This window comes from Ovis canadensis, chromosome 11 (genome assembly GCF_042477335.2).
Source record: "Ovis canadensis isolate MfBH-ARS-UI-01 breed Bighorn chromosome 11, ARS-UI_OviCan_v2, whole genome shotgun sequence".
In the NCBI taxonomy this organism is placed as follows: Eukaryota; Metazoa; Chordata; class Mammalia; order Artiodactyla; family Bovidae; genus Ovis; species Ovis canadensis.
Genome location: NC_091255.1, coordinates 45,896,566 through 45,909,769, shown reverse-complemented (window position 1 = coordinate 45,909,769; position 13,204 = coordinate 45,896,566). Strand labels below are relative to the sequence as shown.

The following is a 13,204-nucleotide window of genomic DNA, read 5'->3' as shown; positions in this document are numbered from 1 at the left end:
TCCCTTCTCCTGAGGCAAAGTGAATCATGTTCAGTCCTGAGACATCACTCAGGAAAGTGGAAAATTATTATGAATGCAAAACCTGGTGGGGACTGGAGGGGGGACTTGTGCCTGTGATTGTGTGACCCTGTTCTGTAACTGCGGCCACTTTGAAAATTGTACTTCGCTGGGGATCGGCCAGCCGTCACCACCAAATTTTGATTGTACCCTTTCTCCCACCCTTTAATCTGCCCTGTGTTTGGTCTGGGAAGATGGGGCGGCTGGCTCAGACTTTTTGGAGTTTGTTCTTTTGCTGGATGAGCACTCCAGTTTTCTTTCCCATGAAAGTTGTTTCTGCTACAAATCACTTGATTCCGCTGTTTCAATTTCAAAATAAAAGGAAACTTATATTGAAAGCTGTGAGAGAGTCTGTGTCTCAGGGAGGGTTTGGGGGATCTGGTTGCTGAGATGGTCAGACCTCTGGGGGTGGAGTCTTGCTTTCCAGGGACCAGAGCCACTCAGGTTCGAAGTAGGCATTTTTCTAAAATTTACAGAATAGTAAAACAAGAGTGGCTTTTAAATGGTGCCTTGCTCTTAATTCCCTTGGCATATTGGTATAAGGCCTTCACTATTAAAAATGTTGGGTAATGGCTGCAGAGGAGTTGCAGCTATTCTTCCTGATACCTACCGTAAGAAAAACGATGCCAATGGCCTTGCGCGGGGAGGGTTGGTGGAAGGGAGCTCGGTCACCATCTACTGTGACCTTGCCCTCTCTGTTTTTCCTTTCTGAAGACTAGATGGGTGGAGGGACAGCCTTGTGTGAAACAACCTGGACCCTGACTTGGCTCTCCTGATTCTTGGTCCAGCCTTTTCCTTAAAAGAGAAACAACTCCCCATTTAAAGTGTTAAATGGGTTATCTTGGGCTTCCCTGGTGGCACAGAAGGTAAAGAATCTGCCTGCGGTGCAGGAGACGGGTTCCATCCCAGGGTTGGAAAGATCCCTTGCAGAAGGGAATGGCTACTCATTCCAGTATTCCTGCCTGGAGAATACCATAGATGGAGGAGCTCGGTGCGCAACAGTCCACGGGGTTGCAGAGTTGGACATTACTGAGCGACTAAGCACACACGCAGGTTATGTTTTGAGTGGACAGAAGTGTGGAGTAGAATGAACACACTAAGAACTGTCCCTCCCACTTTTCTAAGCAGCCCCAGATACTGAGCAGATCAGTGAAACCTTGACTTCCACAGGGGACAGTGGGGAATAATTACTAAGTATACTGACGCCACACCTACTCTCGTCCTCTGTGCAGTGACTCTGGATGGGATGGGATGAAGTCATTGGGTTAGTTTTAGTGTTGCTGTTGCGATGCCTTCCCAAATAATTGGGTAGATGTTGGGGCATGATTCTCAAGCCTTAGGGGAAGCTTTATATAGCAGTGAAAGTGACTGAAAGTCACTCAGTTATGTCCAACTCTTTATGACCCCATGGACTGTATAGTCCTTGGAATTCTCTAGGCCAGAATACTGGAGTGGGTAGCCTATCCTTTCTCCAGGGGATCTTCCTGAACCACGATTCGAACCGGGGTCTCCTGCATTGCAGGCGGATTCTTTACCAATTGAGCTATGAGGGAAGCCCAAGGAGAGTAGTACTTATTTGTTCCCTGACTTGTTTCAGGAATAATTAAGGTAGGAAAGGAAAAAAGAAAAGGCTTTAGGGAATTCCTTGGCAGTCGAGTGGCTAGGACTTGGTGCTTTCATTGCCCAGACCCAGGTTCAATCCTTGGTTGTGGAACAAAGATTCTACAAGCCACATGTAGAACAGCCCACCCACCCCCATCCCCTCCCCCCAAAAGGAATAATTAGGGTGGTTTAACATGAGAATGGAACCCTGTGGATATTTCCTAATGGGGGCTAATATTTGTTATGATAAATATTGTGCTTGTTAAGGCATTAAAGTCTATATGAGGTATTATTTATTTAACCCTGACGACAGTCCCAAAGTGAATGTTATTCCTTATCTTATAAATGAAGTAATTGAAGTTTAGAGAGGTTATGTTACTAGAGTCACATAGACATTTAATTCTAGAAACTATCTTTCATAAGGCTGACTGGCACCTCTGCAAGAGAAGTCTTCATTGGTGAATATAAGACAAGATGAAAGTTTTACTGGAAAACCTTTTTCTTCTTTTCACCATCCATGTAAGCAATAAACTATAAATTTCTTTCTATCTTTGCTGGTCAAATCAGTCAGACCTTGGCCTTGGCCCTGCTTTGTCATGGGTACACGAGTGTGACAGATTTGGTGCCCAGCATGGGGCTCATAAAGTGCCCTTGAAAGAAGGCTGGAGTGGGGTTGAAGGGAGGTTCAAGAGGGAGGGGCAATATGTATACTTAGGGCTGACTGACGTTGTATGGCAGAAACCAACATAACATTGTAAAGCAATTATCTTCCAGTTAAAAAAAAGACTGGAGTATGTGTGGACAGGATAGAGAATAATATATGTGTCCCAAGATCTGGTAATTCAGTGGTGGGCAAGAGGGTAGAGGTGCTTCTATTCAGGGGCTGCATGCTTCATGGGACAGGGCTTCCAGGGGTCTGATAGCTATTGCCACTTGATAAATGTTGGAGGTCAAGCAGCTAGAGGTAAGATTGGTGCTTTCGGGTGTTAAAAGTAAGTTTGAGGCTGAATTAATGGCCACTTAAATGGCACTTACTTAAGTAAGTGCAGAGCTGCTTATTGGTGCAAGTTGCTCACTCAGCTTTCAGCTACTGCTTCACTTTTGTTTCCTTGAGAAAAACATCTACTAGAGTTTGGGCAAAAAAGTGAAGAGAGGGGAAAAAAAAAAAGTAACTTTGCAGATGAAGGGTCCAACCCATTCATTGTATAAATGTGTAGCTGGTATGGAAATGTGTCACCTGTTTGAATTGTGACTGCATGAAGTATTAGAAAATTCCTCTGGTGTCCAAAATTTTCACTCAATACTGATGTCTTGTTTGGCAAGTTAAATGTCTCCTCCTGAGTGGCCTTGGATTCCTGCCAGTGGTGGCAACCACAACCTGTGAGCCTCATTGAGAGGTAAGCCTCTTGGTAAGCCTCATGCTTACCAAGTCATGTGTCTTGAAACAATGATTTTCTCTGATAGTCAAGAAAAAACTTTTTTTTTTTAACAAGAAAACTCTATGTTCCTAATTCTAAACGTAACTCTTGTTAAAAGTTGGTCAGAGTTGGCCTGTTCACAGGGGTAGGGGCAGTTGCTCTGGGTCTTCATTGCTGCATGCAGGGTTTTCTCTAGTCACAGTGTATAAGCTTCTTATTATGAAGCTCTAATGGTGTGATCACTCACCTAGAGCCAGACCTCCTGGAGTGTGAAGTCAAGTGGGCCTGAGGAAGCATCACTACGAACAAAGCTAGTAGAGATGATGGAATTCCAGCTGAGGTATTTCAAACCCTTTGCTGTTAAAGTACTGCACTTAATATGTCAGCAAATTTGGAGCACTCAGCAATGGGCAAAGGACTGGAAAAGGTCAGTTTTCATTCAAATCCCAAAGAAAGGCATTGCCAAAGAATGTTCAAACTAGCACACAATTGCACTCATCTCACACGAAAAAGTTGGCTTAAAGCTCAACATTCAGAAAACGAAGATCATGGCATCTGGTCCCATCACTTCATGGGAAATAGATGGGGAAACAGTGGAAACAGTGTCAGACTTTATTTTTTTGGGCTCCAAAATCACTGCAGATGGTGACTGCAGCCATGAAATTAAAAGATGCTTACTCCTTGGAAGGAAAGTTATGACCAACCTAGATAGCATATTCAAAAGCAGAGACATTACTTTGCCGACTAAGGTCCATCTAGTAAAGGCTATGGTTTTTCCAGTAGTCATGTGTGGATGTGAGAGTTGGACTATGAAGAAGGCTGAGCGCCGAAGAATTGATGTGTTTGAACTGTGGTGTTGGAGAAGACTCTTGAGGGTCCCTTGGACTGCAAGGAGATCCAACCAGTCCATTCTGAAGGAGATCAGCCCTGGGATTTCTTTGGAAGGAATGATGCTAAAGCTGAAACTCCAGTACTTTGGCCACCTCATGCGAAGAGTTGACTCATTGGAAGAGACTCTGATGCTGGGAGAGATTGGGGGCAGGAGGAGAAGGGGACGACCCAGGATGAGATGGCTGGATGGCATCACGGACTCGATGGACGTGAGTCTGAGTGAACTCCGGGAGATGGTGATGGACAGGGAGGCCTGGCATGCTGCAATTCATGGGGTCGCAAAGAGTCAGACATGACTGAGCGACTGAACTGAACTGAACACACGTTAGCAAAGTAGTGCTCAAAATTCTTCAAACTAGATTTCAATAGTACATGAACCGAGAAGTTCCAGATTTTCAAGCTGGATTTATTTTTTATTTTTTTGGTTTTTAATATGTAATCTTTTATTATTCTGTAAAAGGTAACAAAATATACAGAATGAAACTTTCCCTTTTTTAAACTAATGTTACAAACCCATGTTATCGCTTACATATAAATACTATGCTCTAGAGCTGATCATTATTTAGGTGTGTGAGTCCAACAATGTAGCCCTCTATCTGTTAAGCAAAAAAAAAAAAAGAATTATCCAGAGTACAGTATCCAGCATTGTTTATCCTGAGGGATCGAATGATCACAGGATTTCGTCAACTGAACTGAAGGCCTGGAGGAAGGAAATGGTGCGCGAGCGTAAGGGAGTGCGTCAAACTTCTCACACTTCAAAAAACAAATATACAGAGGTGGATCCTTCATAGAAATCAAGAGGAAAATCAATTTCGGCTAATTTCAGATAGAAAAAAAGTATGGCACAGAATATAAGCCACGATGTGGTTTTAATTATACTGAATCTCGTATCACACATGCCAGCATGGAGGAGTTAGTTATTTCAAACTTTACAGGCATCTTTCCTTAATTGATTTCGTCCTGCTCCAAGCAAAAAACAAAACAAAAACGGAAGTGATTCAATAAAAATAAAAAGAAATCAGGCCTGTTTGGCACTATGATACAATTGGGAAAAATAAACCAGGGAAACTGCTGCCAGTCCCAGCCCCAGAACATTCCCACTGAAGCAACTGCTCTCTTGGTGAAGCACCTGGAGCAGGGAGAGAGTGGCGGCCGGAGGGCTGGGGGCGGCGCCGGGCGGTGTGGGCCGGCTCTGCCGAGAATCGGCCCCTCACATGGCCTCGAACTCATCGATGCGCTGCTTGGTGTTGCCTTGCCGGATCTGTCGCAGCGTCTTGTTCTTGTCCCGGCCTTGCCTCATGTTCTCGTTGTGGATGATGTCGTTGTGGGTACGCTTGTTCTCGTCTCTGGCCTGGGACAGCTCATTGGTCAGAGTCATCAGCTGCCGCTGCCCCCGCTCGTTCTTCTCGGCCTCGGTGATGCGCTTCTCCTCGTTGCGGTCGTCCAGGATGCCCTCGCTGGACAGCTCGGCGCTCAGCTCCGTGCCCTCCTCCTGCGGGCCCTCATGCACGTGGTAGTTCACCGGCTCGTACACCGGCGGTGGCGGCGGCGCGGTCATCACCAGGTGCAGCTCCTCCCGGGTCTTCACCAGGTCATCCTGGGCTTCCTTGGCCCGGAGCTGCCACTCCTCCACCTCGTTCTCCTTGCGCCGCCGCGCCTCCTCCAGGAGGGCGATCTTGGCAGTATACTCGGCGAGCTCCGTGGCCAACTGCTCCTGGCTCTTGATCTGGTCCGCTGCCTGCCTCTCCAGCTCCTCCTTGGCGCGCAGCGCGGCCAGGCGGTCAGCCTCCAGGCGCCCCGCCCCCTCCTGGGCCCGCTTCCTCTCCTCCTCCAGCTTCAGCGCTCTCTGGATCTGGTCAGAGAGCTCTTTCTCAGCCTTCCTGGTTTTTTCCTCGTAGTCCTGAAGCCTGAGCATCAGCTCCTTCTTCTCACGCATCATCTGCTCTTTTTCTGTCTCCACGGTTTCTCTCCTCTTTTTCTCGGTTTCCAACTGCTGCCTCTCCAGCTGCTTCTGGTGCTTCTCCTCCCGGGCCTGGGCCTTCATCTGCTGCCAGGTGTCACATGGTGTCAGGCTTCCGGCGGCGCATGTACAGCTCATGGTTCCCCATGCAGAGCTGCAGGATCCGCTTGTTGATCCGCAGGCGGGGGGCATAGAACACGAAGTCGGGAGCCTTCTTGTCGATGGGCTTGATGACAAACTTCTTGTCATTGAAAGAGATGTTCCTGATCTCGCTCCAGGGGAAGCCGATCTTTGGGGTCAACTTATCGTCTTTCTCATAGATATTTAGTCCAAGGGCATCAACGCTGAACCAAAGGTCTGTTCCTTTCTTATTTTTTATCTCAAAATAGTTGATCCCGTACATTTCCAGGTCCTGGGCGATCTTCAGGTATTCCAGCATGGCGCTGTCTTTGAGCATCCCGCGGTGCTCGGCGTGCCACACCTGGATGCGGTCCTCCCACTGGTCCCTGGTGAGCTTGTGCTGGTCCATGACTCTCTGGGGGATGAGCCGCTCGGAGCCGAGGTACCCGGCCTTGTGCAGCTCCTTGTTGTAGTCGCCGAACTTGGCCTGCACGGCGTAGGAGCCCAGGAGCACGGCGGTCTCAGGCGGGCAGTAGATCTCGTCGCTGAGGATGCCCTCCTTCACTTGCAGGAAGAAGAGCTTCTGCGTGATGTCCTGGATGAGCTCCTCAGCCACGTCCTCGGGGTAGAACTTGGCCCGGAGCTTGAACTGCAGCGGGCTCTCCTTCCTGACCTCCTGGGCAGACACCTTTTTATCAAGTTTCAACCACGTAGGAAATCCTTTGTTATCCACATACTGGAGGCCAAAGTACCACACTTCCCTAAGGCCGATGGTCTTAACCACCTGATCAAAAAGCTGCTTTCCTGTGGTGTTTGGCTGGATGGCGAACTCCAGCTCCGCATCCATGGTGGTCACTCGGACATTGATCGGTTTCGGCATTTTCAGTTCCGGACGGGTTTCCTCGCCTTCCTTGGAAACACGCTCTCCAGCAGCAGCTGAAACGCCCTTTCCCGACCTGTAGGCGGAGGAAGCCCAGTGAGCGTGCCCAGCAGCCCTCCTACCGATCCCACAGCTCCCGCCGCTGCCGCCGCCCCGAGACTCTCAAGCTGGATTTAGAAAAGGCAGAAGAACCAGAGATCAAATTGCCAACGTCCATTGGATCATAGAAAAAGTAAGACAATTCCAGATAAGCATCTACTTCTGCTTCACTGACTATGTGGGTGGATCACAACGAGCTGTGGAAAATTCTTCAAGAGATGGGAGTACCAGACTACCTTATCTGTCTCGTGAGAAATCTGTATGGAGGTCAAGAAGCAACAGTTAGAAATGGACATGGAACAATGCAACATGGAACAACAATTTGGTTCCAAATTGGGAAGGGAGTTCGTCAAGGCTGTATCCTGTCACATTGCTTATTTAACTTATATGCAGAGTACATCATGTGAAACACTGGACTGGAAGAATCATGAGCTGGAATAAATATCAATCATGAGCTGGGAGAAATATCAATAACCTCAGATATGCAGATGACACCACCGTTACGGCAGAAAGTGAAGAGGAACTAAAGAGCCTCTTGATGAAAGAGAAAGAGGAGAGGGAAAAAGCTGGGTTAAAACTCAACATTCAAAAAACAAAGATCATGGCATCTGGTCCCATTACTTCGTCGCAAATAGGTGGGGAAACAATGGAAACAGTGACAGACTCTTTTCTTGGCCTCCAAAATCACTGCAGATAGTGACTGCAGCCATTAAATTAAAAGACGCTTGCTCCTTGGAAGACAAGCTATGACCAACCTAGAGAGCATATTAAAAAACAGAGACATCATTTTGCCAACAAAAGTCCTCTAGTCAAAACTATAGTTTTTCCAGTAGTCATGTATGGATGTGAGAGGTGGACCATAAAGAAAGCTGAGCATCAAAGAATTGATGCTTTTGAACTGTGGTGTTGGAGAAGGCTCTTGAGAGTCCCTGGGACTGCAAGGAGATCCAACCAGTCCATCCTAAAGGAAATCAGTCCTGAATATTCATTGGAAGGACTGATGCTGAAGCTGAAGCTCCAGTACTTTGGCCACCTGATATGAAGAACGGACTCATTGTAAAAGACCCTGACGCTGGGAAAGATTGAAGGCAGGAGGAGAAGGGGACGACAGAGGATGAGATGGTTGGATGGCATCACCGACTTGATGGACCTGAGTTTGAGCAAGCTCTGGGAGTTGGTGATGGACAGGGAGGCCTGGCGTGCTGTAGTCCATGGGGTCGCAAAGTCAGACATGACTGAGGGAACTGACTGAGGGCGTGCGGGCTTCAGCAGTTGCGGCTCCTGGTTTCTAGAACGTGGTCTCGGTAGTTGTGGCGCACGGGCTTAGTTTCCCTACAGCCTGTGGGATCCTCCTGGACCAGGGATCCAACTTGTGTCCTGTGCTTTTGCAGGTGAATTCTTAACCACTGGTACACCAGAGAGGTCCTGGCCTATTCATCTTGCTGTAAATGAGGCCATATTAGTTTCCTGTAACAAGTTACCCCAGAACTGATGCCTTAGAACAAGAAGTCAGATCAGGCTGTCACCAGGTCTATTTCTTCCAGAGGCCCTTAGGAACATGTATCTCATGTCTCTCTTCTAGCTTCTGGTGGTTAGTAGCAATCATTGGCCCTCCTTGGCTTGAAGACAGATCCCTCCAATCTCTGCCAACATGGTCTTCTCTGCGTCTCTGTCCTTGTGTCTAATAAAGATAATCCTCCCTGGATTTAGGGACCCCCTCATCTAGGATGATCTTGTGATCCTCTTCAAAGATCCTTATTTCAGTTAAGATCACATTCTAAGGTTTGGGGTGGGCATATCTTTTGTGGGGACACGATGCAACTCACTATAGAAGCCATACCACATGGGGCTTGGGCCCATCTTGTCATTGTAGCCAGTGACAGGCTGGCTGCCTGGAATTTTTTAATCCTTCTTCCCCTGGAGGTTGATAAGACCACAGTGCCCTTTTGGAAAAAGGCAGCTGTGGATCAGGATTCTCACATGGTGGCGCCCTGGTTACTGAAGCATTTGATGGCAGGAGAAAGGTGGCACTTGACTGTTGCCCATGGTTAGAGGATCCTGTAACACTAAGAAAAATATAGTATAGTTGCTGTTCACCCATCTGCTCCCTGGGAAGCAAAACTGCTTCCTCCCACCTATAGGGGTACCCTGATATAAAATACTCCCCGGTGGCCAGGTGCAGTCAGTTTTGCAGAACGGTCCTGTGGTCTGCTCTTACAAAGAGTGGAAGAGGAGGAACATGAGGTTTGGACAAAAGCCCAGTGTCTTAGCTGGGGCTACTATAACAGTTCAGTACCATAGAGTGCATGCCTTGTAAACCATAGACATTTTCTGTGGCTGGGAAGTCCAAGATCAAGTTGCCTAGAGATTTTGTGTCTGGTGAGGACCTGCTTTCTGGTTCATAGATGGATGTCTTCCACTGTGTCCTCCCGTCAGATGAAAGGATTTCTTTTATAATGATACTAATCGCATTTATGAGGACTTCACTCCATGACCTAGTCACTGCCTAAAGATTCCTCCTCCAAATACATCACTTGGGAATTAGGTTTCAATATATGGATTTGGGGGACACAAACATTCAATCTCTAGCCCCCAGTGAAACTAGAGGGATTGGTGCTTTAGCTGTAGTGAAGGAAGAAGCTATACCAGTTGTGTTGGAATGAGAAAGAGCAGAAAACGTGTGGTTGCCTGATGACTGATGTGGAAGCCTGCCTGGCTGATGACGTGAACACGGAGGAAGACCTTGGACGAACATGGAATGGTTTAGTGCACTCAGTGGGTCTTTACCTCCACAGTGAAACAGTGGCCTCCCTCGCCCGAGCTTACCTTGTCTAATGAGCATCCGTGGTGACAGAAGGGGAACCTATACATTTCCTTAAGGTAACTGTATTTATATGGAAACCATGAGAACCCAGGTGATGAGATATTCACTCAGGGTCTGACTGGATTGTTCAGTTGGCACCAATTATCAGAGACAATTAAGTCCAGAAAACTCTTTTAACAACTGGGCAACCAACTCCGCAGAATAGAGGCCTGACGCAGGGCAAAGTAAATGCCCTTCAGACTAAAGAGGAGATAAACGGGTTGAAGATTCAGACGGTAGGACAGTGTGGGCATAGCATTCACACCGGGGAGTTCCCAGACAGGAGATTGAGGACTTGCCCGTGAGGGAAATCCCCACTCTCAGGCCAGTAGAAGGCCACAAATGTAAAGATCTGGGCTGTGGCAGGTGAAGATGCCAGGCCAGCTGTGCTGTTTACTGTGGACAAACAGGAGGGCCAGGAGGGCTGAGAGACCCTGCGGAGGCCTGCGCTGTGCACACTGGTGCTGGTCTGACGCCTTCACACCACCTGTCTGACCAGACGTCACCCCTTCAAGAACAAATGAGACTAGGGCAGAAGCCAAGTTCCTCTCTTCCCTAAGGAGGGCTGTTGGTGCTGGTCAAGGTATGCTGGGGACTTGATGGCAACCAAGGTCACCAGATCTTTTCAATCCTTCTGGGCACAGAAGTACAAGTCTATGATGCCAGGAAATACCCAGGGACATGGCTGGAAAACTACTGCCATTGAATTTGGGACAGACTCTCAGCTTGGACAGTGGACTACTGTAACTCGAATGGGCCCTTTGGGATAATACACACTCGAGTGGCTGTCACTGATACTGCTGCTGACCACAAAGGAGGTTCCCAATGGGGAAGTGCCACGGCTGGAAAAGTGGTAGTGGAACACGTCCACAGTCTTGTTTCCAGTAGGCTTCCCAGCTTACTCTTAGGACTGAACCAACACAGGATGCTGGGGGCCGGGGGCTGAGGGGCAGGGAAGGACAGGATGTCACTAGACCAAGAAGCTAATGGAGGCAGAGATGTTTAAAAAGTGTTATCACCTTATAATAACCCTGTGTGGCTAGTGAAAAAGTCATTAGTAACTGATATCTTCCTGTGGATCCCTACAAACTGAATGTGGCCCAGTGCCCTGTTGTGCAGACTGGAGCAGCTTCATACACTGGAGACCTCACTAACCCTGGCTCCAGCATCTCTGCATCCAGGTGATCAGAGACGATTTGCCTTCATGTGACTTAGATTAGAATGTGTCACTGGGCTGCTGCAAGGCAACCTAATCTCTCCCATAACTTGTCTCTGGTGGGCGGACCGAGACCTGAAGAGGCTGACCTCTCTCCAGCAGGGTCCAGTACCATTACCTGGAGATGTTATTCTGACAGTAAGGGCTAAGGCAGCACACTGCCTTAGGTAAGATGGTTCAGTTTTGAGTGCACAGGGAGGAAATATTAACCTCAGCGTGAATTGGGACCAGTAACCTAACCAACGTTCTTGGAAACTGTTATGGTCTGAACTGTGTCCCCTTAAAATTCATCTATCAAAACCCTAACCCCCAGAATTCCCTGGCAGTTCAGTGGTTAGGATTCTGTGCTTTCATTGCTGAAGGCCAGGTTCAATCCCTGGTCAGAGCACTAAGATCCTGCAAACCATCCAGTGCAGCCGAAACAAAACAGAAACCCCTAAGCCCCAGTACCTCAGAATTAGATTGTGTTTGGAGAGAGGGGCTTTAAAGACGTGGTTAAGTTAAAATGAGGCTGTTAGAGTAGGTCCTTATCCAGTCTGCCTAGTATCCTTATAAGAAGAGAAATTTGTAGATAACCAACAAGGACCTGCTGTATAACACGAGGAACTCTGCTCCATAGTCTGTAATAACTTAAATGAGAAAAAGAATATATATATATATACAACAAGTTATATATACATATATATAACTTAATCACTTTGTTGTACATAAGAAACTACCACAGCATTGTAAATCAACTATAGTTCAATATAAAATAAAAACTTCAAAAATAAAAAATTTAAAAAAAAATAGAAGAGGAAATTTGGACACATAGGAATACCAGGAAAGTGCAACACAGGCCATATGAGGACACAATGAGAAGGTGGCCATCTGCACGCCAAGGACAGAGGCCTCAGAAGAAACCAAACTCACTGACACTTGATCTTGGACTTCAGCCTCTAGAACTGTGGGAAAATAAATTTCTGTTGTTTAAGCCACCCAGTGTATATTGTTTTGTTGTCCATCCCTAGAAGATGGTTTCAGACTGCATGGGCAGAGGAACTGTGCTCGGTGGTTAGAGTGCAGGCTGTGGTGCTTGTCCTGAAAACACTCCCCCAAATGGACCTTGAGGTCTGTTTATTAATGCATGGGACTGACGGTGTGGTCTAGTGCCTGGCCGGGGGCGACCGGATCATCAAGTCTCAGGCTCTGTGGGGATTAACACTATGGCAGCAAATTGTACAAGACCCACACCTCCTGTTCACAACCCGTGTAGAAAGAGACCCTCCAAAGATAAACATCAGTGGAATCAACAAGCTGATCTACACTGCCCAAGTGAAGACTACAACTCCATGGATACAGTGTCACACAGGGCGTGGTCATCCATATACAGTTCAGAAAGTGAAAGTGAAGTCACTCAGTCGTGTCTGACTCTTTGTGACCCCGTGGACTGTAGCCCACCAGGCTCCTCCATCCATGGGATTCTCCAGGCAAGAATACTGGAGTGGGTTGCCATCTCCTTCTCCAACAGTTCAGAGTTGAGTTGAGTTCAGTCGCTCAGTCATGTCCGTCTCTTTGCAACCCCATGAATTGCAGCATGCCAGGCCTCCCTGTCCACCAACTCCCGGAGTTCACTCAGACTCACGTGGCCATCCATCCATCTCATCCTCGGTTGTCCCCTTCTCCTCCTGCCCCCAATCCCTCCCAGCATCAGAGTCTTTTCCAATGAGTCAACTCTTCACATGAGGTGGCCAAAGTACTGGAGTTTCAGCTTTAGCATCATTCCTTCCAAAGAAATCCCAGGGCTGATCTTCAGAACTGAGCCCTAAAACTAGGCTTAATGATTCCAGCCTAGGAGGCTAAGGAAGCCTGGAAAATGTGCCCAGACTGCCAGCTTCATAGTGAAGTAGCAAAGGGAACTTTAGAGTGTACAGTTAGGGCTACCAGACCAGCCTGGGCCTAGCAAGTAGACTGTGTTGGCCGCTACTGTCTCTTGAGGGCACTGCAGGGCACTGGCTACAGGAGACAAGTGTTCTTTCTCTATTGCTGCTGTAATAAATTGCCACATATTTAGAGGCTTAAGTCAACAGACAGTTACTATCTTAGATTTGTAGTTTGA

At 47.5% G+C, this 13,204-nt stretch overlaps 1 pseudogene; it reads right to left on the bottom strand.

Annotated features, from left to right (window-relative positions):
* Nucleotides 1-5,163: 5,163 nt before the first annotated feature.
* LOC138415087 (ezrin pseudogene) lies at nt 5,164-7,066 on the bottom strand (annotated as a pseudogene).
* Nucleotides 7,067-13,204: the final 6,138 nt, after the last annotated feature.